General features: G+C 38.4%; 1 protein-coding gene across 1 annotated transcript in view; it reads right to left on the reverse strand.

Moving 5' to 3' along the window:
* Positions 1–15,197, reverse strand: part of ndnf.S (neuron-derived neurotrophic factor S homeolog) — a 38,827-nt gene extending 23,630 nt beyond the window's left edge. Inside the window, exon 1 of the mRNA XM_018243373.2 lies at positions 14,867–15,197. The gene's annotated coding sequence lies outside the window, so the exon portion shown is untranslated. The remainder of the gene's footprint in view (positions 1–14,866) is intronic.
* Between the last annotated feature and the right edge of the window lie 7,865 nt (positions 15,198–23,062).

Genomic DNA, 23,062 nt, shown 5'->3' on the forward strand with positions numbered 1-23,062 from the left:
AAATTGCAGCGCTGCATGCAGCAAAACTTTTTGTCCCTCTTTCTGTTTTTAAAATGTTGGAGAGTATGTATTATATACAGGGCTGTATTTAGGTCCAGTGCCATCCTAGACACTGAACCTTACAGTGCCCCCAACATACTCAATGATGTCTTGCACAGCGTCAGTTCCAGTGTACCCCCCCCCCCAAAGCTGCCACCCTAGGCACAGGCCCTCAGGTGCAACAGCAGCAGATTCATTACAATTCAATACGAATCAGACTCAGGTACTGAAAATTTGGTTGGTGTCACTGGCACTCAGCATCAAAATGGTGTGTTTAGAGCCAAGGAGTGTAATTTAAAGCCAGTGGAGCCAAACTCAACTAGTAGTAAAGAATGGAATTTTTGCACACTTGCAATTGCACTTCTGGGTCATAAAGGACCCTTAGCATCTGACCACAGAACAGTTTCCACATGGATGATGATTTCATTTCTTATTTTTAACTACAACAGTCTCTTTTTTAGTATCAATTTGTAGTGGTTATTGTATGCCTCTCTCTGTTTTTCTATATAATCCTTTCATCTCAATATGATGTGGAGAGAAGAACAAGAACAACTTTCATGTATGACCTTAAAGGATAAAAACCATCTATCAACCATCCTTACACAAGTCTCTATTAATGATCAGACTGTGACAGACTCACTAAGGCCTACTAACAAAGCGCAGGCTTTGCCTTTACTGTCAAGGTTTGCGGCATTGGTATTCACTAAAGCACAACAAGGGTCCCTGCATGCAGCAATCACAAAAGCTGAAAATAATGGATTGTCTCAATTTATTTTTGACATTCAAATGCATACTGTATATATATATATATATATATATATATATATATATATATATATATATATATATATATATATATATATATATATATAAAGAACAGTAAGAACAGTGTAAATGGGCCGCACACACTGAAAACAATCGAGACCTGGGTGCTCTTGCATGCACACTCACAGGGTAAACCTTTTTTCTTTACCCTTATTTGCCTTTTTTGTATGAAAAAGGCAAATAAGGGTAAAGAAAAAAGGTTTACCCTGTGAGTGTCCATGCATGAGCACCCAGGTCTCGATTGTTTTCAGTGTACGGCCCATTTACACTGTTCTATATTCACGCACACGTATATATAGATATACAGGTATGGGACCTGTTATCCAGAATGCTCGGGACCTGGGGTTTTCCGGATAACGGATCTTTCCGTAATTTGGGTCTTCATGCCTTAAGTCTACTAGAAATTCATTTAAACTTTAAATAAACCCAATAGGCTGGTTTTGCTTCCAATAAGGGATAATTATATCTTAGTTTGGATCAAGTACAAGCTACTGTTTTATTATTACAGAGAAAAAGGAAATCATTTTTAAAAATTTGGATTATTTGGATAAACTGGAGTCTATGGGAGACAGCCGTTCCGTAATTCGGAGCTTTCTGGATATCGGGTTCCCGGTTAAGGGATCCTATACCTGTACTTCCAGAAAGCTGTGCCAATGCCATTTGCCATAATATCCTTTATAAACCGTTTATTTCTGACTGATTTGATTCTGTGCAACAAAGTGACACCCCAACTTTAAGTTTTAAAGGAGTGCAAAAAAACAGTGCCCTCTGCCACATTTTTACCCACAATGCACCATTCCTAGTATAATTCACCCATCACAATCAGAAGCTAAATTTGCACTTTACCACCTGTGAATACATTGTATTGGTATTGGTATTCTAAAAGGGCTGATGATAACACAATCCTGTTTTTTATGTTTAAATATTTTTACCTAGCCATAAGGCATAATGTTCTAAAATATGTAAAGATCTGTAGTTCCAAAAAACCCCAAGTCACAGCAATAATAATCTCATACTGGTACTGTATGCTGCAAATGTATTATTTTGTGTGCAGGCATTTCCCATGAGAACTGTTACCAGCAATTTAACTTTAGTTGTTCTTGTAGATTTTCCGGTTATGTAAAATACCATTTGATTAGGTACACTTCACCACTGCTAGAAGCATAATGGCATCACTTTCTCCTCTGGGGGGTGCTTCCCAATGAAATGCGTGCAACTGTCATGCATGGAAGAGACCCAGCCTTCATTGCTAGGTATATAATCCATCCACACCCTCCTACAGTGAAGCAGGTGCAATATTCTTTCTGACAGCAAGAGCTATTGTCTGTCTGTTAATAAGACCACACACAGATATCTAGTTGCACAATAAATTACCTATAAGTTCTGTATGTATCTTTAAATTAACAGGAATGCAAGTCTTGCATTGATTATAGAAAATACGCAACCAAGACTTTACCCTAGATAACTACAGTACAGTTGTATAACACAGAAAACTAGGATTATTAATTCTCAAAAATAATATACATTATCCAAAATACACTAAACAAACTTTATAGACAGAAATCTTATTGCTTTTAAGTATGCTTTTAAAGTACAGGTAGTACAGGTTGAACCATATCTTCCCAATCCAACAAAACACTTTATAGAATCTCAACTTTGCTTGTCACAAGCCTGTTATTTGTCTGTTAATGCATGCTTTAAAATATCTATTTTTATAAATTTCTCATAATGGATAAACACATTCTACATTCAACAAACAAAAAGCAATGAAATCAAATGACATGCTACATTTTTCTTTTTAAATTCTCCAGGATCTACAGATTCATCTAATGATGCAAGATTAAGCAAAGATTAAGAATCATTAGTGCCAAAAAGATTTTATGAAGGACAGAGCCCTGGTGCCTTTCAAACTTTTTTCAAAGTCTTTTTCAAGTCTTTTTTTTAAAGCTATATATGCATTTAATTCAGCCTTTTTGTCAAAGTTATATTCAGTTTTATTAATGGTAATGTATTTTCAATAATATGTTTTTATAACTAGCTTAATTGGAAAATATTTCTTGTGATTAGATTTTATATTTAAATAGGGATGAACCGAATCCAATATTTTGGATATGCAAATTAGGATTCGGATTTGGTTCGGCCAGGCAGAAGGATTCGGTCGAATCCGAATCCTGCTGAAAAATGCCAAATCATGGCCGAATCCAGAACTGAATCCTGGATTTGGTGCATCCCTATATTTAAATATATTAATCATAATGATTCTAATATACTGCAGCTATGCCAGCATTATAAATTTGATGTGAAAAACGTATCTCGTGGTTTATCTCATGGAAACTCTGTGGAAGTTTATTGGGTAATCTGGAATTGAATACTGAGATGTGTTTTTCCTGGAACTGAATCTTGTCCAATACCTGATACTAGCTATTTCTTTTAGATGCTGTTGCTCTGCAATGCATACTTCTTTGAGGTAAGAGCAAGTGCAAATGATCTGCTCAGTTCTGATTGGTTATATAAACATAATGGATAATGTTTTCATGGGAAATACTGTATGGCCTTTTCTATGTCATCAGTCACAATGAAGAAGCCCCTTTATCGCATTTCCCTTTCTAGACATTTTCCTTCTTTACAGGGCATAATGGTGAATCCACTGCTTCAAATGTAACATTTTAAAAGCTAAGTAGGAAAGGTGTTCTCAAAACTCTTATCCGCCATGAAAGTAAAGCCCTGGAGCTATAAACACAGGGGCTGCATGACAAGGAGTCCGAATGACCAGCAGCCAGATTACACTGGTCTAGGTTAGACATGGGCAGAATCACATGTAGCTGTGTTTAGGTGAGAAAGAATGAATTAAAGCAGGAGATGGCCGAACCCAGGCATAAGGCATAAGAGAGGAATGTGATGTCAGTAGGGTTGCCACCTGGCCGGTAGTTTATCGGCCTGGCCGGTAAAAATGATGGCTGATCCCAATGTTATTAATAGGGAAAAAAGATAAATATATAGGAAAGCCAGTATTTCTTTCCAGAAAAGGGGGCAACCCTGGATGTCAGGGGAAGAAGCAGTTTACTTCCTTATCTTCTGAGCAGGTTGAAACATGCTACCCACCCTTCCCCATTTTGCATATTTTGGAAAATGTTAGGAGTTTTCTTCTTTATGTTCTCCTATAATCTATTAATAACTGAATTTGGATGTTTTCCTGAACACGCTGTTACTTTGTGGTTTCTGTATCTTCATACAGTATACTGTAATTGTGAGAGTCTACATTGTATTAATTTATGTTAAATGAATGTCAAATGTCAAATGCTCCAGGGAATGTTTCCAATCGCCATTGGGGTCAGGAAGGAAATTTTCCCTCATAATTGGCACTGGCTTCAGGCTGGGTTTTTTGCCTTCCTCTGGATCAAAATAGTGCATATATGATAATGTATTTTAAGTTTTATTTGTCACAGCTGTGGTAGGACCTTGCTAGAGTACAGCACAGGTAAGTTTAGAAGAGGGAGATAGGAGGTTCTCTCCTGTGACTTCAGTCATCGAGACACTGCAGATTCAGGACCGACAGCAGGGCTGCTGTCAGGACCGCCTTCTGAAATCGCAGGGCCCCATACAACAAAATTCCCTGGGCCCCCCACCACACAGTAAAAAAAGAAAAATATTGGTGGCTAGGGTTCCCACATGTTAATAAAAAATAAAAAGATATTGGTGGTCAGGGCCCCCCATAAAAAAACATTTGTGGCTAGGGCCCCCCATTAAAAAATATTGGTGGCCAGGACCCCACATGAGATGAAAAAATTGGTGGCCAGGGCCCCCCCCCCCACATTATGAGAAAATTGGTGGCCAAGGCCCCTTAAACGTCCATGCCTTCCCGAAGTCAGCAGCTCTCAGAATGATGGGGGGCCGGCTAATCAAGTAAGTGTGGCGTGGCCAGGCCCCCCTTACCCTCAGGGCCCCCTACAACTCTCCCCCCTGTCCCCCCCTGATGGCTGCCCTGGCTGCTGTACTTCTGTCATGTTAGGGGCACAGCATAGTAGCGATCTCTTGTTAAATTCTGACTTTAGGATATTGCCTCAGGTTAAGCTCGCATGGTCCTGTTTATTTGATAAAATGTGAAATAAATGCTGTGGTGATTTTACATCCATCTCTGTCTCCTGGTTGTTTAAGGTATGTGATAATGGGGTTCAATGGTTGGGCAAAGGGAGTCCCCTTGTCATGCTCAAAATCATCACTGTACATATAGCTGAATGTCTGTGGCTTGCCAGGGAACCAGCTGTCATATTATACTCTTCGGAAATGTCTGTAGGTGCTCCTTATCCCTCACTCCAAGCTTTGATGTCTAATAAGATAAATGCATTACAGCTAAAGCAGTCAGATTAGGAAGCTATGTGACTTTATCATCTGTTTTCTGTTGCACAAATAGTAAATGTGATTCTTGGCGCACATATATGAAAGCATTGTATATCTAGGAAGCAAGAGCTACATGCCAACAAACACACACTGATACAATAACAGGAACAACCCAGTTTATCAAAATATAGCATAAACGTTTTTTCTTTTACATGTAAGACTGAAATGTCTGCATCCTTGGTAACCTTCATATTTACGTATGAAACCACACACAGATGTATCCTTGATGATCACCCGCAGCTATTGTTTTATTTTAGGCGTGTAAATAAATTAATAGTATTCCTTAGTTATTGAATAGATGCATTTAAAAACGTTAACACTTTAACATAATGTGACCCATATGTGCATAGTATCATCCTTGTTAAAAAAAAAACGGGAGTAAAAAATGACCACACGTGTCGCTAGTTTTACATGTCAACTGGCAGTTTCAGTTTAGCTACAATAGTAATAATGGGAACAAGCTTGAGGGTGAAATCCTGAAGAGAAAGGCAATATTTGTTCAACCTTTTAATTAAATTAAAACAGTTTATTTCAGTAAGGCCTAATAGTAGAAAAACAGTGGAGAAGATTCTTCAATATGAGAAAGTTCTCTATGTTGAGCCTTTTTTCTTAATGACATTTATTCAGTTGAATAAATGGCATTTGTCAATTAGCTTTAGAATCTGAGAACTTCAGCTTACTGGAAAGACTCACAGCTTAGTGCATATCCCCTTAAATAATAATTTTGCAAAAAGAAAACAGAGATTAGCAACTGAACACTACAAAAATATGGTGGATGGGAATCATACAAATTGCATTTAAATGATTAAGCCGCACATATACCCTTTTAATTGTTTAAGCTTTGATTAAGTAAGCTGCACCAATAAAATGTGCAGTACAAGCAGGAACATATCATGGGAAACTCTGCAGCAAATGCTACTAGACATTACATGCCTCTTACCCAAACTAATGGGGCATAATATATATACATGCAGTATGTATGTATATGTCTAAGAGGGGTTGGAACAGACGTCTGAGGTTGGGGGGGGGACTCGACTTTGGTAAGGAAGCAGCAAACTAGGGATCAATGTGCCTATGAAGCCATGAGGGTTTTTTTTTAGATGTAAAAATCATATAATAGTCACAAACACTTAAGAACTGACTGATGAAATTTACATGTGATTAACATACTGTTAATACTGCCTCCAAATATCCTTTTAATTCTTGATACAGGAATTATCACCAGGAATCATACGTAGCCACTATGTCCTTTATATCAGCCATGACTATGACAAAAGAAATAGTAATAAAGGCATGGGATCGTTATTCCGGAAACCCGTTATCCAGAAAGCTCTGAATTACGGATAGGCTGTCTCCCATACTCTCCATTCTATCCAAATAATCAAAATTTTTTCAAATTAGTTTATTTTTCTCTCTAATAATAAAACAGTACCTTGAACTTGATCCAAACTAAAATATAATTAATCCTTATTGGAAGCCTATTGGGTTTATTTAATGTTTCATTATTTTTTTGTTAGGGCTTAAGTATGAAGACCCATATTATGGAAAGATCCATTATTCGGAAAGCCCCAGGTCCTGAGCATTCTGGATAACAGGTCCCATATGTGTATATTTAAATTGTCCAAAATATGATTGATAAAATAGCTTCAATACCATGGTCTCTGGTCCCTGTGTGGATCTGTTCAAACATACTTTCTGCTGATATCTGAAATATGATGATTATGAAGACATTTATCTAGGCTTCTAATGTCCCACTTCACAAAATACAAGCAAACATGATAAATGACATAACTATTGTTTTGTAATATTGTAGCACCTGCGCAGGGATCATTAGTTTTGTTGTATTAACATAAAACTAGCTGATTATACAGAATATAGACATATTTCTGTGCTCTGATGCTTTTAGCAAAGATAAAGGAATGTGATCATACTTCATTTAATCTGTTCTTTTTGTTAAATAATCCTCTTCAAAAATGCTTTAAAAAAATGATCTTCAGCCTCTGACCCAATCGATGTTGGCATTCCTGGCATGCATTGAGCAACAGAAACCAAGCCATGTATGCAATACACATGAATAAAGCAGATGAACCATAACACAATCTACAACTTCTCCACTAGCTTTTTTACTTCTACACCCAAGCACAGCAGGGACTGAAAAATGAAAAGAAAAAAAAAAAGAAATAGCTGTGAAAATAACTCCAATGTTGTTTTAGAAGCAATCTTGCACCTGCCCTGTTTCCCCTAAAGATATGTGTTCGTTTTCATTGTGTAATTCCGAGGAATGCAAATTAACGCGCTGTCATAATGTTTTCTGCTGCCCATAATAAATTATCTCTAATAAAAGCAAAGGAAGCATTTTTGAGGTGCTGGAATTTGGTATTCATTTTGCAAGTGTAAATAAAAAAAAGGTGCAAAAAGCAAATGTTATAGTGCAATTCATTTCTCAGGCCAGATATACTCAGCAACACTTACATCTCCTTATCCATACAATTAGCGATCCTTATCCAAAACTCAAAAGAGGGTTTTGAAAGAGACTTTCAAGTTTAAAGAACATTATTGAACTGGGGCATTATTTGCACTACAAAAAAGCACACATGCACAAAAATAATCCTGAAGCTCTTTAGTAGTTTTTCTGACACATCTTCAATAGACATATCACATTGTTATAAAAAAGCATGCCACAGCCTGTTATGTCTGCTTTGCCTGAAATGATGTGCATCAAAGTAAGCTTTAGATATAACCTTTGGAGGAGGAAAAAATTACATATTACATTTTAAAAAATGTTTTAAAATCTTAAATGTTAACAGTTTATACCATTTAGGCTAAAATGGTACAGAACTAGTGATCTGGTTATTCTAATAATTCTTATGAACAGAACACTTGATAACTGATAGATACACATACTAATTCGCTATGCATAACATAATAATCTTAAAGTTTTATAGTACAGGTGTTGCCCATAATGCTCGGGACCTGTGGTTTTATGGATATGAGTCTTCATACTTTAAGTCTGCTTTAAAATCACTTAAACAAGAATTAAACCCAGTAGGATGGTTTTGCCCTCAATGTGGATTAATTATATCTTAATTGGGATTAAGTGCAAGGTATAGTTTTATTATTACAGAGAAAAAAGAAATATTTTGGTTAAATTTGAATTATTTAATTGAAATGGAGCCTATGGGAGATGGCCTTACGTAATTCGGATATTTTTGGATAATGGATCCCATACCTGTATATGGTGGTTATAGCTGCCAAGCATAACTATGAGGTTCGGGGTTAAAGGGACTTTATGTATATTAAGTACAGTAACAAAGGTTATGAATGGAAAGTTTGTTATTATCCAGATACATGAACATTAAAATACCATTCCATATGCTCTAAGATAAAAAGTACTAATATCTCTACTTCCATGTGTTAACATTCAAGTCAGTACGAGTCATGTGGTGGCCAATGGCACTGGCTCATAATTACTGCATGTGTCATTTAATGATTAGAAAATGTATTTATATTGCTGTTCTTGCTGTATGTCTATGTGCCCCTATCGTAAGAGCAATGGTACACGGGATGCTTTGTTGCTCATGTGGAAATCAAGGTCCTTACAGGCAACAAAGCCTCCAAAATTACCTTCCCGTGACAAAGCACCTCTATGTGACCTACAGTATAAGTATTATCACTTGGCGTTTAGATTCTCCATTGTTTAATTTGAGTCATTGTTCATAATTCTGTTCCTATAATCCACGTTATCTCCTCCAATAAGCATCTAATAAATTACAAAAATATATGGGGACAGGAAAAATCAAAAGGGCCAAGAACAACCCTTTTAATTTTAACAGCTCATTTAATTTTGTCTACAGCATTGCTATAGAATATATCATTGATATTCCCTAAGCACAAAATAAAGAGTTTTTCAAAGTGTATGACCCTCTATTTACAGATCTATAGCATGGACCTCCTCATACTTATTATAAAGCACGGATGAAAAACAATTCTGAAACAGTGTCATTGGTATATTAAAAAAAAATAAAAATATACATATATATATATATATATATATATATATATATATATATATATATATATATATATATATATATATATATGTATGATATTTCCAATATGTTGATAGAATACTGCATGTGGTACAGTGCAGAGGTTATCTGACTTGGCCCTATCCATTACAATGCATTTGGCAGATCAAAGCCTCTAGAGAGGTAAATGAGAGGTGCACGTGAAAATTATACATCCAATTCCAATATTCCAATATTCCCAAGTTTTGTCTCTTGTCAGTATATGTAATAATACAAATAATGGTGTTTGTGTTGGTTAATGGTACATGTCAGAAAGATAAACTGAAATAGAGACACTGTGTTGGTGGGGGATATACAAACTGCTATAGAGCAAACAGACTCAAATGCGGGAGTAATGTAATATCAAATACATTTTTTTCAGATATATTAACCAAAAGCGACCAATCAGGTGTTTGTTTTCAAACAACAATAACGTAACTGCTATCTGCTGATTAGTTTGTTTGGCTACTAGAAGGGGAGCAACTTGCCTGAGTGGGTGGGGAATTGAATAGTCAGGAGATAGAGGTTCTTTTAAATAAGTGGGATAAATAAGACAGGACCAAAATGGTAGCAGATGGGATAATTAGTCCTCAGGGTAAAGGGATGTATAGCATATGTGAAAGGAATGCTGCAACATGGAAACCTTATAAATAGATACAACATAGAGAGGACAGGGGTGAGAGTGCAGGTCTGCATTGCAGAGAGGGATACACAATGGTGGTAGTCCTTAAACAAGTATGGGATCCAGAATTATTATCCAGAATGCTAGTGATTGGGGGTTTTCTGGATAAGGGATCCTTTAGTAAATTAAAGCATCACATTTTTTAAACAATAAATAAGCCAAATAGGATTGTTTTAGCACCAATACTGATTAATGAACTTAATTAGGATCTTGTACAATACTTGTATTTTATTATTACCAAAAAAAAGAAAATAATTTCTAATAATGACCTTTGGAGCTTTCTGGATTTTCCAGATAAGGGATTCTATACCTGTACTACAAAGAATAAGATGGGAGATAATGGATGGAAAATAAAATGTGCTAGTTAACAAGAACGGGAGTAGAATGCATAGGAGGAATGTTGCAGTTCTGCAGGAAAGACAGAGGTGGAGGGATGCAGAGTCAGTTAGGTTATGAGAGAGTGTGTGGGCTACATGGTGTCTGTGCAGAGGGTCCCCTTAGCTAATAACAATCTTAAATAAAGTGGAAACTGTAAGTGTACAAGTAATTGATTCATATCTAAGAGAGCAAATAACATTTAGCCCCAGATCTCACCCTAAATGACCTCCAAGTCTATGCACTCTTTAAGACCCTTAGAAAGAACACTAATACCACTTACTAATTTTCTAAACAGTTCCTACTTCAAGAGAAGCTTTCTTAAGGAATTTAATGTGTTCATTTCTAAAGGGCATGCCATCTTTCTTCATTCCTTCCAGTGTCGCTTAGATAAACAAGCTCTAGGGGAGACTTAAAAGAAACATTTTTGTGTGCATATCATCTCTAAACATTTTGAAAGGGAACACATATGACGTTGTTGCAATGCAGAATGCATTCTATTTGAGGTTCCTTGTGACCTCATATTTTACGTCTGTCTAGTGGGTGCAATTTGAAAAATTTACCCAATGAACAATAAAACCTGAAATAAAACAAATACAAAAGTCATCAGTCAAGCTTCTGAAAAGCATTTCAGATTGCAGGAATGTAAGCATGTCTATCTCACTTACGCTAGTAATTTTTAAGGGTAATTATATTTCTTTTAATGGTGATGGCTGCCAGACAATAATCAATATCATTACAGCCCTGAATGCCCGATATGATATTTTGATTTTGATTATCTAATTGATAAAATTACTAATTGACTCCCTGTACTGTATGTTACAGCATAACCCCCCCCCCCCCAAAGGCAAAATATTTGCTGATTATATCGTTTAAAACAACATTTTACACCAGTGGGAACATACTTAGCACCAACAATTTAGATTCTATTTTAATAATTATTGTCACATGGCGGTCATACGAATATTCAGTGTAAGTATAGGTCGATATAATAAGTGGGATGGAAATGAAAATACAGTCAGCAAAAAATAAGAAAATTCAAGGAATTCAGCGTACTTTACCTTTGTGATATGAGAATACAAGGTTTTTTTATCTACAAAAGTGCACTATCCTTAAACATGTGGTTGCCATTTAGTCAGTAAGCAGTCAATGTGTTTAACAGAATAAACTGGGGGGTGGGGATCTCATTTTAAAATATGATACATTTGCCTAAATTTTTCCCCAATGAATTTTGAAACAATCTTTGAAGAATAAAAATTTGCTCCATAGTTTCCTCCTCTCAGAGGGTATAAATTGCTGAATAACAGATGACTACACTGTAAAAAGCTTTGGGATGTAATTGCAGTTCTTCATAAAAACGCCACAAACCATTCATGGTAACTGAAATAGGGATTCTCTATTTATAGCCATATAATTAACTCTAATGGGTTAAAAGGGCAGGAGAATAATTCCCAATTACAATACTTAACACTGCGTACTGCAGCAGCAGTTTAGCTGTTGCTAAAAATAAACTGCTTTCTTGTATGGATTGACCAATGTTTCCCCCCCCCAAAAAAAATATTGTAGTTTGCAAATCTTTGGCATTCTTGTGGTTAAGTGATAATAAACTTGAGTGCAGCTCCGACCATATTACTTGAATAATCTTTTAAGCCTCCAATTAGAAAAAAAAGTCTGCATATTGGTTAGATACAGTGTACAGTATCGTTTTTTGATCCGTATAAAAATTCCTTATTTAACGTTGGTTTTGTTTTACTAAACACTTCTTAAATAGGTTAACACATTCACTGCTAGCGAATAATAATAACTCGACTCTGCTCCTTTGCTTCCTCTGAGCCAAATCTTGAGATAGCAGGCATAGAGTATAGAATATAGGTTTCCAAATGTTTCCCTAGAGTGACCCACAGTGGTAGTCAGTGTCGGACTGGGGGGCCCGGGGCCCACCGGGACAGCTGTCTAGGGCCCCCCTCTGGCCTCCCCGTCCGGCCCCTACTTTGAAGTGCGCCGGCGCGCACGCATTCTGTCGCGCTCAGCGCGCACGCACGATGGTGTACTCGCCGCATCGGCGCATGCGCAGGCTGCGCGGCGCAGTTTTTTCTTTCCGATTTGTGAATGGAGAGAGGTGGTCTGGCCCGGCGGGGGCCCATGAGGGTCGGGGCCCACCGGGTTTTTTCCCGGTGTCCCGCCGGGCCAGTCCGACACTGGTGGTAGTGCTGAACACAACAGCCCCTGCATGGCACTGCCAAAAGATTTATATGAACTCATCTATGAACTGGATTTGAGCAATACCTACAAGCTTGTTTTAAGCTGTTTCAGTCGCATTCAGTACTGAGGGAACCCAACTTTTCTAAACAAGGCACAAGCCAACAATAACACCTAAACACATGCAGTTATAATCGCAAGAGATTACATTGTGCTCTGAAAAACCATTATAGTGACTTGTGCATCAATGCTTCTATCCATTATGCCTTAAGCCATCATCTGAAGCATATTTTCTTGTCTTTACTGCCACTGGCTTGTCCATATAAATTCTCATTTAACAATACTTGTAGTGTATGAGACATTATATGTAGTATATTGTCCTAGATTTTATACACTGCTAAACATTTACTATGTATAACCGAGTGTAGTATACCAAATAAAATGTCACTGAATGCATGTGTATATATATATATACACTCGTATAGAATATTCATACGTACAAGCATGTTAATAAGACAATAATGCACCATAAGCATGCATTTAAATGGCTGTTTATATTTAATCCTTAAAAGAATCACCATGCCCAGTGCTTTTTTGTTGCCAAATTTCCCAAATTAAATAACAGACAATAGACAATCTACCCTAAGCCTAATGGCTCAGGACGATTAGACGCATTTTACGACACAGTGAATTTACTTGGCTTTCTGGATTGCAGCCTCGCTGCTATATAACTGCATAGTAAAACTGTCTAGCAAGCAAGAGAGCAAATGAGGCAAGTCAGAAATTCTAATGGGATCATGAGGGTCCACTACTTTGTTTTTGTTTATTTAACTAACTTTGATTATCTACAAAAGGCTCTTCTTAAACCTCTCCTTAATTACCATCACTAGGATATGAGGAAATACTCCCCATGGATCACTGGCATTATTTACCAGTTCCTTACAGCTGCACAGCACTGGGAAAAGTATAAACCAAGGGGAACTTATAAACTTGAAATAGAAATGAGCTGCATACAGCTAAAGCAAGGTTTAATAATTCTGATAAATTGTATTTATGTCTGGAAAAATCTCCTTATTTCGGGAAGGCATGGTAAATGCTGTAGCAAACCAAATCTCCATGAGCCATAACATGTTTATCAAATGGAAAATCAGTTTTCTTGCTAGGGGCAAAGTCTGCTACACTGTGTCCCAAAAACACCTCTGGCTCTTGCAAATATATAACATTCAGCAGCTCCTACTGTACAAACAATTTCATGAAAATCCAATTTCGTTTTGACAATGGAGAATTAGTATTTATTTGTCTGTTCTGAGTTGATGTTTTTTCCTGCTGCACCCTCATTTACATGGACAGCAGATAAAGTTCTGCCCTGGGTGAAACAAGGCGAAACCAAACACAAAGGGGAAATCAGGATTTTAAGAGAGGTCACTGAATGGATTTTGTTCTGTTAAAGTGAGCAATTCCCTCTCTAAATATATAAGTGTCCCGCTGGAGGTTCTGTGCATTCCAAGCAGCCCCCATCACCCTGTGAAGCTGGATACTGATACATATAGTTCTAACCTGATTATGTTTCCTTATCATTTTACCAGTCAATGTGCTCAGTGTATTGATTGACCCCGGGGTTCCCACTGTGCCAGTGGATGAGCTCATACTTCTATGTAAGGGATCCACCATACACACAGTCTGGCAATATGTCCCCAGATCCTGGTAGGGTTGCCACCTGGCCGGTAAATATGATGGCTGATCCCAATGTTATTAATAGGAAAAAAAGATAAATATATAGGAAGGCTGGGAGATTATTGCAAGAATAATCCATCATTTTGTTCTGCCCTACCTTGTGCAACTAACAGATTCCCCCTCACCCACAAATCTCCTTAGCTGCTTTAGGATCAGTTCTAAGCTGAGTTATTAAAGGAAACAAGTGCCTAACTCACTGTTAAAATGATGGACTATGCTTATTATATCAGGTTTGCAGAAATATCAGGCGGGGGGAAATGTTACCCCACAACAAAACAGTAATATTCCTTCTCCAGTTGCAACTTGCAAGTGTTGCCATAAAAGCCCCTGCGATTGTGCCTTGGCAGCGATATCAAAGCTGCGATTTCCGACTTCTATGTTTTATTAAAGCCCCTTTGGAACACAGAGCAACCAATTAAGTTATTGAGCCGATTGGCAGACGCTCATTCCTGCTCTCACATCATCGTTTCTCTACTCTTTGACTTTGCCCTGCGATTTGCAGCAAGGGGGGGGGGGGGGTACCAGGCCACCCCAATCATAGGCTTACCTTGAGCTGATCCCCTCTCTCTGTTTGCACTTTATATGGGGGTTCCCCGACTATGTTAATAGCCTTTCCTGCGAGAGAAAGTTGGTCGCTGATAGTCGCAGCCAGTAGAAGTTGGGGAATAAGTTGCAAAAGTTGTCAAGTGATTAAAAACAAAAATCTTTGTGTGTCCGGGTTATCCAATAGTAGTGTGAGACAGCTCCAGTAATGGATGCGCTGCTGCCGGGTATCCCGATCCCTCAGCTTCTCACTGTGACACGGCGCAGTATTGGTGCTGAATGTCAATAGCAGAGCACGCTACTTCCCCTACCCTGTGCATAAAGCCCGACACTGAACCCTCCAACCAGCGGCACAGGGCACCGACGTCTCAGCCAATCAGTGCCCACATTTCCTCGCACACTTTGTGAATGGTACTAAGCCCCGCCCACTTTAACTATAAAAACAATAGCAGGGGCACAGGCAGGCACTACAGCCTGGGAGTGACAAAGGGCAATACCACTGATAGAGGGGGGAAACATGCAACAGGAAGTGGGCCTGGAATAGATTAACATTGTACACCCTGAAAGTCTTATTTGTTTTTAAAGGAAAGCTCTTACTTCTGCTAACTTTTTTTTTGCCATCAGTGATGGTCAATATTAATTCAGCTGGCAAGGGGCAACTGCAATAAGAAAACATTTAGAATGTTTTGTAGTTCTGGCACAACTTGTTACAAAACTACAGCTCCCAGCATCCCCTAATAGCTTCTACTGGGTGTTACTGAGTGCTGGTTTTTATTATAAAATAGCTGGAGAATATGGCATATATTTCTCCATTTAATAATTTCATATATTTAATGTAATTCAGAGAATGGCAATGAAGCTATAATTTCTGCTGTTTCAGCTGAACTTGCCCTTCAGATGTAGGCGAGAGAAGCCAGTGTATCCCAAATGTAGCTTTTTGTGAAAACCAGAGAGGGAGAGAGAGAAGTCACCGCAAACAGGGAGAGGAAAGGAAAACAAGCTTGTTATTTGAATAAACAGAGAGGTGAAGTTTCCATCCAGCAGCCCAAATGCAAAGCATTTCACAGATCTGCTGCAAGCGCCAGCCCTGTGGTCACCCTGTATTTACTAAAATATGCAGGCATGTCTAAAATGCAGGCAGAAAAAAATTCAACCAAAATCAAAAAGGATTTATCCCCAGCTTTATCTGGGATCATCTGGTACTAGACTGTAAATTACAAGCACGTCTCCAGTGTCCCTCTGTGGGGTGCCCCTGGCTGGCTTTTTTCACTTGGTGCACAGAGTTGTTGCTTCTCGCTCAAACACAAATTGCCAAGCTTGTTTTAACTGTGTAATTTATGGACTCCAGCGAGAGAACCTTAAAAAGGCTGCCATTTTTCTTGATTTGAAATCATAAATTTGAAGCCACCCACAAAAGATTGTTTCAATTTGCCAAATCCGATTATGTTTATATAAAAGCAGATCAAAGGTATCTTGTTATACTGTAAGGACTCCCCCAACCTTGCAAGCGGCATGTGCAGGATAATCAGAAACAGTTCTCACATACAGAAAGACTGCTCGCACAACAAGGATGATCAATCACTAGCAAAGCCAGGATTTTCACCCCCATGTAATGACTTACTGCCCAATAACTTCTGCTACTGACTTAGGGGCACACGTATAAAGGTCCCAAAACAAAAACAGTGTTAAAATACACCAAACAGTATTGCCAAAAAATCCCATGTAAAATCCTGCATAGTTATAATACTGTGTAATCATTTCAACTGTACGGACAAGGTTCACTAAAGGGCTGTAAAAATCAACATTTAGCACTTACACTTGTGAGTTATTATGTCTGAGATGACCCACAATTCACTGAACTTTGTGGCACAGAGGGGGATGTTACCCCCAAAAGTAATAAATAACACCTGGTATTACCCAGGAAATATCAGTTATATTAAAAAGGGACTATCACTTCACCTACTTATATATACACATACATCTGTATTTGTGTCTGTGCAATTGTGGGGGATATTTTAAACCTTTTTTAATAAAACTATTTTTTAAAACGTTCACATTCTTTCAGTAACCACAATCACCCACAATGCATTGCATGTACTTGTCATTTTAAATTCCAGTGATGCTAATATTTTGGTTAAAAAACATGAATACGTGAATATGAGCCAATTGTAACACAAAAAAAGAAGCGACGTTGAGCACCTGCACTTTTTCCAGCAGAATTTTTTTGGTTAATAAATTTGTTCCAATCACTACAATGGGTTATGCCATTGACAAAAGTGAAGGTGATATAAAATAATGGCATTCATAAATGATCTTAGTCTGGGTTTAATAACCAGGCAAGAGTTTTGCTGGTTTGTATCACAGATCACAATGCTTCTTCATGTTTATCAGGTCAAAGAGACTTGGGAAAATAGAACAGAGCAGATGAAGAATCATAGCAAACATTCCATATGGAGCCCATATTTATTTGTACAAAGTAAGTTTAATACAAAGCATGGGATGATGAAAACTATACAAGCAGTAAATGTAATTAATAAATATTAAATTGTATACACAAAACAGTCAAATGTATTATTAGCTGTTATAAGTATCTTTTGTTTAAAATGACATCATCAGATGGTACATTGTTGAATTCCTAATTGTCTCTGGCTGTAACTATTCATAGGGAGTGTGACGTTTATATGGGTGATCACATGTGCAAAGCCAAGCATGGAGTGGTGTAAAGGTCATCACCATTGGACCCTGGAGTTATAAATTACATTTCATCATCTAGCAGTCTGATGGAAAAGTCCAAGTGTGGCAGGTACCAGTAGAATACTACCTGCCTAAATGCATTGTGCCAAGGATAAAGTTTGGTGAATGTCTAAGATCAGGGGCTGTAATCTGTTTTCCATTGCTAAGGGCCCATGGTTGCAGCATTGGACTTGGATAGGGCACCCAAGACCCACTGCTTGTTCTGTGTTGAGATGCAATTGTGGTGGCAAGTGCAACATTTGGCAACAGGCAAAAAGTAACCGGCATAGCTTGGTTCCATTGAAAACAAATATTATGACTACAGTGTGCAATGATATTCTTGACAATTCTGTGCTACATCGTAACAACAGTTTGAGTTGCAGTAGGATAACAACCACATGCACAAAATAAGGTCCATATAGAACTGGTTTACAAAGATGAGAATGGATGAATTTGACTTCGGTAGCCAGCAAAGAGGCTCTGACCTCAATACATCTGAAAATCCGCGAGTGGAAAATGGTCTGTAAGCCAGGCCTGATCCCCAACATCACTACGCATCCTCATGTTCTTGTGGTTAAATGGAAGCAAATGCTCCAACAATGTTCCAGGCCGAGTTCCAAGATTTACCAAAAGAGTACAGCTGATTATGGCAGCAAAATGCGGACCAGCAAAAGAAGAAGCAACTTCATATCAATACTCATGGTTTGGAAATAGGATGTAGAACAGGCAGGAGACCACATATTTTTGAGTTCCAAAAGGCATTATCCAAAGGAACCATTTAAATAGCAAATATACAGGACCAATACCATATGAAGTAGATTCTTCATATATTTGCATGTAATGTTTACTAGAGCCATGATGTTTAGGAGTCAAAGTTTTTGATTATTTAAATTTCATTGAAGGGAAGCAGATCTGTAATGTAATTACCGGATAGATCTATACAGGGCCCTGCTTCATATGATAGATTGATTATGTACAGAGATCATATGTACATTTTCTGGAATATGTATAAATTCCATCTACAAGCGCTGCTCTCACTGTATTTCATTTAAACACAATCAGTATGCAATCAGTGCAGCACATTTGCATGTATTTGAAGTAGGGATGCACCGAATCCACTATTTTGGATTCGGCCGAACCCCCGAATCCTTTGTGAAAGATTCGGTTGAATACTGAACTGAATCCAACCCCTAATTTGCATATGCAAATTAGGGGTGGGATGGGGAAAAATGTTTACTTCCTTCTTTTGTGACAAAAAGTCACTTGATTTCCTTCCCCACCCCTAATTTGCATATGCAAATTAAGATTCGGATTCGGTTCGGCCGGGCAGAGGGATTCGGCCGAATCTGAATCCTGCTGAAAAAGGCCGAATCCTGGCCAGATCCAGGTTCCGGTGGATCCCTAATTTAAAGTTAATACCCCCAAATGTAACTGGTCTGAATAAATTGGGTAAGCTCCCTACCTGCACATCGAGTGTGTGTGGCTCCTTTAATACAATGTATTGCAGTGTATAATGTGTGTCTACCATTTAGGGGGGTCTACACCACCATTGCATAAGGTGGATTATAGGTTGCGCGGCTGCAAATACATGTTGCACTGTCACATCTGGCTAACTAATGCTGTGGTGATAAAAAATCTGTTCCACTTGTCACAAGTCTGTAACAGCTATTGATTGACGCAAGCCACTACTTCAACTCCGAAACCACCTCCATGTCAAAGTTGGGGGTAATTCCAGGGTCCACTAGTGTCAATTCATGCATTTGCTGGTCCATTGCTACTGGCTGAAAGTTGTATATATGGGGTTCCTTTGCGAATGGTGTCAATGTGGTGTCAAATTAGGTGTATTATATCTTTGTTATTTTGAGCCTTCATGAGATTTTAAGTGACATCATCCAGCATCCTACTAGACACAGCTCTTGTTTGGGTGCATGAATTACCCAAGTGAAAAGTCAGTTTCTATATTTGTCTGTGTATTCTTATTCGCGCCAGTTCTCTACATGGGATTTTACCATAGCGATTGCTACATTTCTGTTATAGGAATAACAGGGTGATCCCACTCAAAGTATTTCAAGAAAATATCCTTTGGTAGTATAGAAACAGCTGAACCTGTATCAAGCATCAGGTTAATGGAGTGTCCCTTGTCAGCAGAAGCAGTACTGACACTGACAGTGCATATAAACTTGTCTGGAATAAATGTAACAGCTTTATCCACACTTAATACTGTAACATTTGTAGTAGTGACTTCATGAACATCTTTAGCAGAACTACGTCAGATCTTACAAAATATCCTACTTTTGTACAGATGCGGCACTGTATAGCCTTTGCAGGACAAATAACATGATTTGCAGTGTGTTGTGTTGAACCACAGTGAAAGCAGTATTCTCTATTTGTATTTGCTGTATGGATTTGCAGTGTAGGTGAATCCCTTTCCTTAGCACTTTATTTTGCCTGTGACTGTGTATTATTAGGCCACAGTGCTGAATTCACAATCTGTACATTCCCAGCAGTTCCCTGACTGAGAGTTTTAGCCTCTGCCACTGCTGTTTCAATTTGGCTAGCAACTGTAATAGCCTTTGCAAGGGTTAAATCTTGCTCTAGGAGCAGTCTCTCTCTCTAATGCGAGGTGAGTTTGTTTTCCACTATTTGGTCTCTTAGCATTCCCAAACTCACAGGTAACAACCAGCTCTCTCAAAGCTGCTACAAATTGTTCTGTGGATTCGCCATTACGTTGTACACGTTGGCGTTATTTATATCTTTCAGCAACCACATTTACTCTTGGCACAACAAAGTTCTTTATAGCAGTAAGAGCAGTTTCATAAGTATCATTAGGTAATGGTAATGTATAGAATATATGCTGTCCCTCTGCTCCCAGGCAGTGAATAAGTAAAGCACGCTTTCTAGCAGCAGAAATATCCCCTTGGTCAGCAGCAATAATGTAATTTTCAAACATACGGATCCAAGCAGTAAAAGGTATGGTAGGCTCACCAGGGTTTGGAAGAAAAGGTGCAGGCTGCTGCAGAGGTAGAAGAGCCATCTCGTCTTCAATCTGTTATGTTTTGGGTAGCCGAGGATGAGTAGAGTATAACAGTACTTTATTAGCAGGCTCATGCAGGCATTACACAACAGTAACTTTCACTTTTAAGCTGTCCATACTGCACAGTATGTCTTGAGCACAGTGACATCTACAGGCCATTTGTATAAACACCACAGATGGCACTTAGTCTTGTAACTGTACCAATCTCAGCTCCTGTGTGGGTTTGGGAGACAGCTGATTGGGATGGGCAATAATAAGCCATAAATTCTCAGCTAGAGGGAGAGCCAATGGATGGATGGATTCTGTATGCACCATATTCATTAAAGGGATCCTGTCATCGGAAAACATGTTTTTTTCAAAACGCATCAGTTAATAGTGCTACTCCACCAGAATTCTGCACTGAAATCCATTTCTCAAAAGAGCAAACAGATTTCAATTTTGAAATCTGACATGGGGCTAGACATTTTGTCAATTTCCCAGTTGCCCGCAGTCATGTGACTTGTGCCTGCACTTTAGGAGAGAAATGCTTTCTGGCAGGCTGCTGTTTTTCCTTCTCAATGTAACTGAATGTGTCTCAGTGGGACATGGGTTTTTACTATTGAGTGCTGTTCTTAGATCTGCCAGGTAGCTGTTATCTTGTGTTAAAGAGCTGCTATCTGGTTACCTTCCCATTGTTCTTTTGTTTGGCTGCTGGGGGGGAAAAGGGAGGGGGGTGATATCACTAACTTGCAGTACAGCAGTAAAGAGTGATTGAAGTTTATCAGAGCACAAGTCACATGACTTGGGGCAGCTGGGAAATTGACGATATGTCTAGCCCCATGTCAGATTTCAAAATTGAATATTAAAAAATCTGTTTGCTCCTTTGAGAAATGGATTTCAGTGCAGAATTCTGGTGGAGCAGCACTATTAACTGGTTCATTTTGAAAAAAAAAATTTTTCCCATGACAGTATCCCTTTAATTTAACCTCATACCGTTTTCTATTTGGTCTCCAGAGTCCAGCAATATTATATAGGAAACAATATTATATAAGAAATGATATATGCATATTGCAAGTCACTGGAGAGTTTCATGGCCATGACCAACTGATTTACACAGGTGATAAAACTGTGTCAGTGGCTTCTGATATCCTAAAGAACAATGAGATTGAAGAGAAAGTGGTTGACTGGGATACAAGGTAGCAGGGGTGCCAAATATGCATTGTAAACAGTGGTTGGTTTGTCATAATTAACTGGGCCCCTTTAGGGCTTACAAATGACTTCTTTACATAATGGATCAAGCAGCAAACTATGTACCCTAGATCTAGTTTTTTTCTTATTTGGAAATCATTTTTAAAATAGGTAAGTGTATATTTGTCACAGCAGTAATGAGGCATGATTGCTGGGAGTAATGATACCATTCTAGGCACAGGATCCCTGCAGTGGAGGTGAAGGCTGACACCACCTTTGTAGTAAGTAGGGTAGTTGCTGCTGAAAGGGCTGAATGGCAGCTAATTTACCTAACTTCTCCAGCCACCCAGGAAATACTTGTTTGGGTCCCCTCCACCACGTGTACAACACACTATCTTCCATCTCTGCCACTGTAATACAATGTTTAATGAATGAGCTGCAGCCTTTCTTACTTTGGTTTTGTAATGTGGTTTGAGGATAGAAGTTCTGAAAGTGGTTTAAATACAGTAGAAAACTGCATTAACTTTTTCCAAGGGACCACTAAAAACGAACGTAAAATTCAGGAAAACATAAAATCCAGGAAGAAACGAGTGCTGGACTGCAAATAATCAGAGGATAATCCAGGAAACTGTAAAAACAGGGGGTTCTACTATAGGGTTTTTCTGGACCAGTAATATAGTCTATGTTAGACTAAATAGAATGTTTCTTATATATATATATATATATATATATATACACAGGTTTTTGTACATGATGTAACATAAAAAAAATTTCACCAATTATAAGTGACGATATACATAAACACCATTTCACAGGTTATATGTGACTCTTATCTAAAGGTTGCCATACAAAGGGAGATCGGACATCACCAAATGAGCAGATCTCTCCCCGATATGCCCAAATTGAGGTGGGCGATATATCGGGCTGATCCGATCATGGGCCCTAGGACCCAATGATCAGATCAGAATGGAGGCTATACGGGCAGTCGGACCGCGGGACTGCAGCTTTTTTGGATCGCGGCTTTTTTACCCGGCCCGATCAACATCGGCCAGATATCAATGGGGAGAAGCCCGTCAGATGGCCCCACACACGAGCCAATAAGCAGCCGACTCAGTTTGTCAGCAGCTTTTATCGGCCCGTGTATGGGGACCTTTAGACAAGATAATATTATGTTGTGCATCACTTACAGTATATATTATATACAGTATGCCTGATCCTCAACAACAGCATCCAACCTCACTAATGCTCTTGGGGCTGAACTGTAAC

Source organism: Xenopus laevis, chromosome 1S (assembly GCF_017654675.1).
Source record: "Xenopus laevis strain J_2021 chromosome 1S, Xenopus_laevis_v10.1, whole genome shotgun sequence".
Classification (NCBI taxonomy): Eukaryota; Metazoa; Chordata; class Amphibia; order Anura; family Pipidae; genus Xenopus; species Xenopus laevis.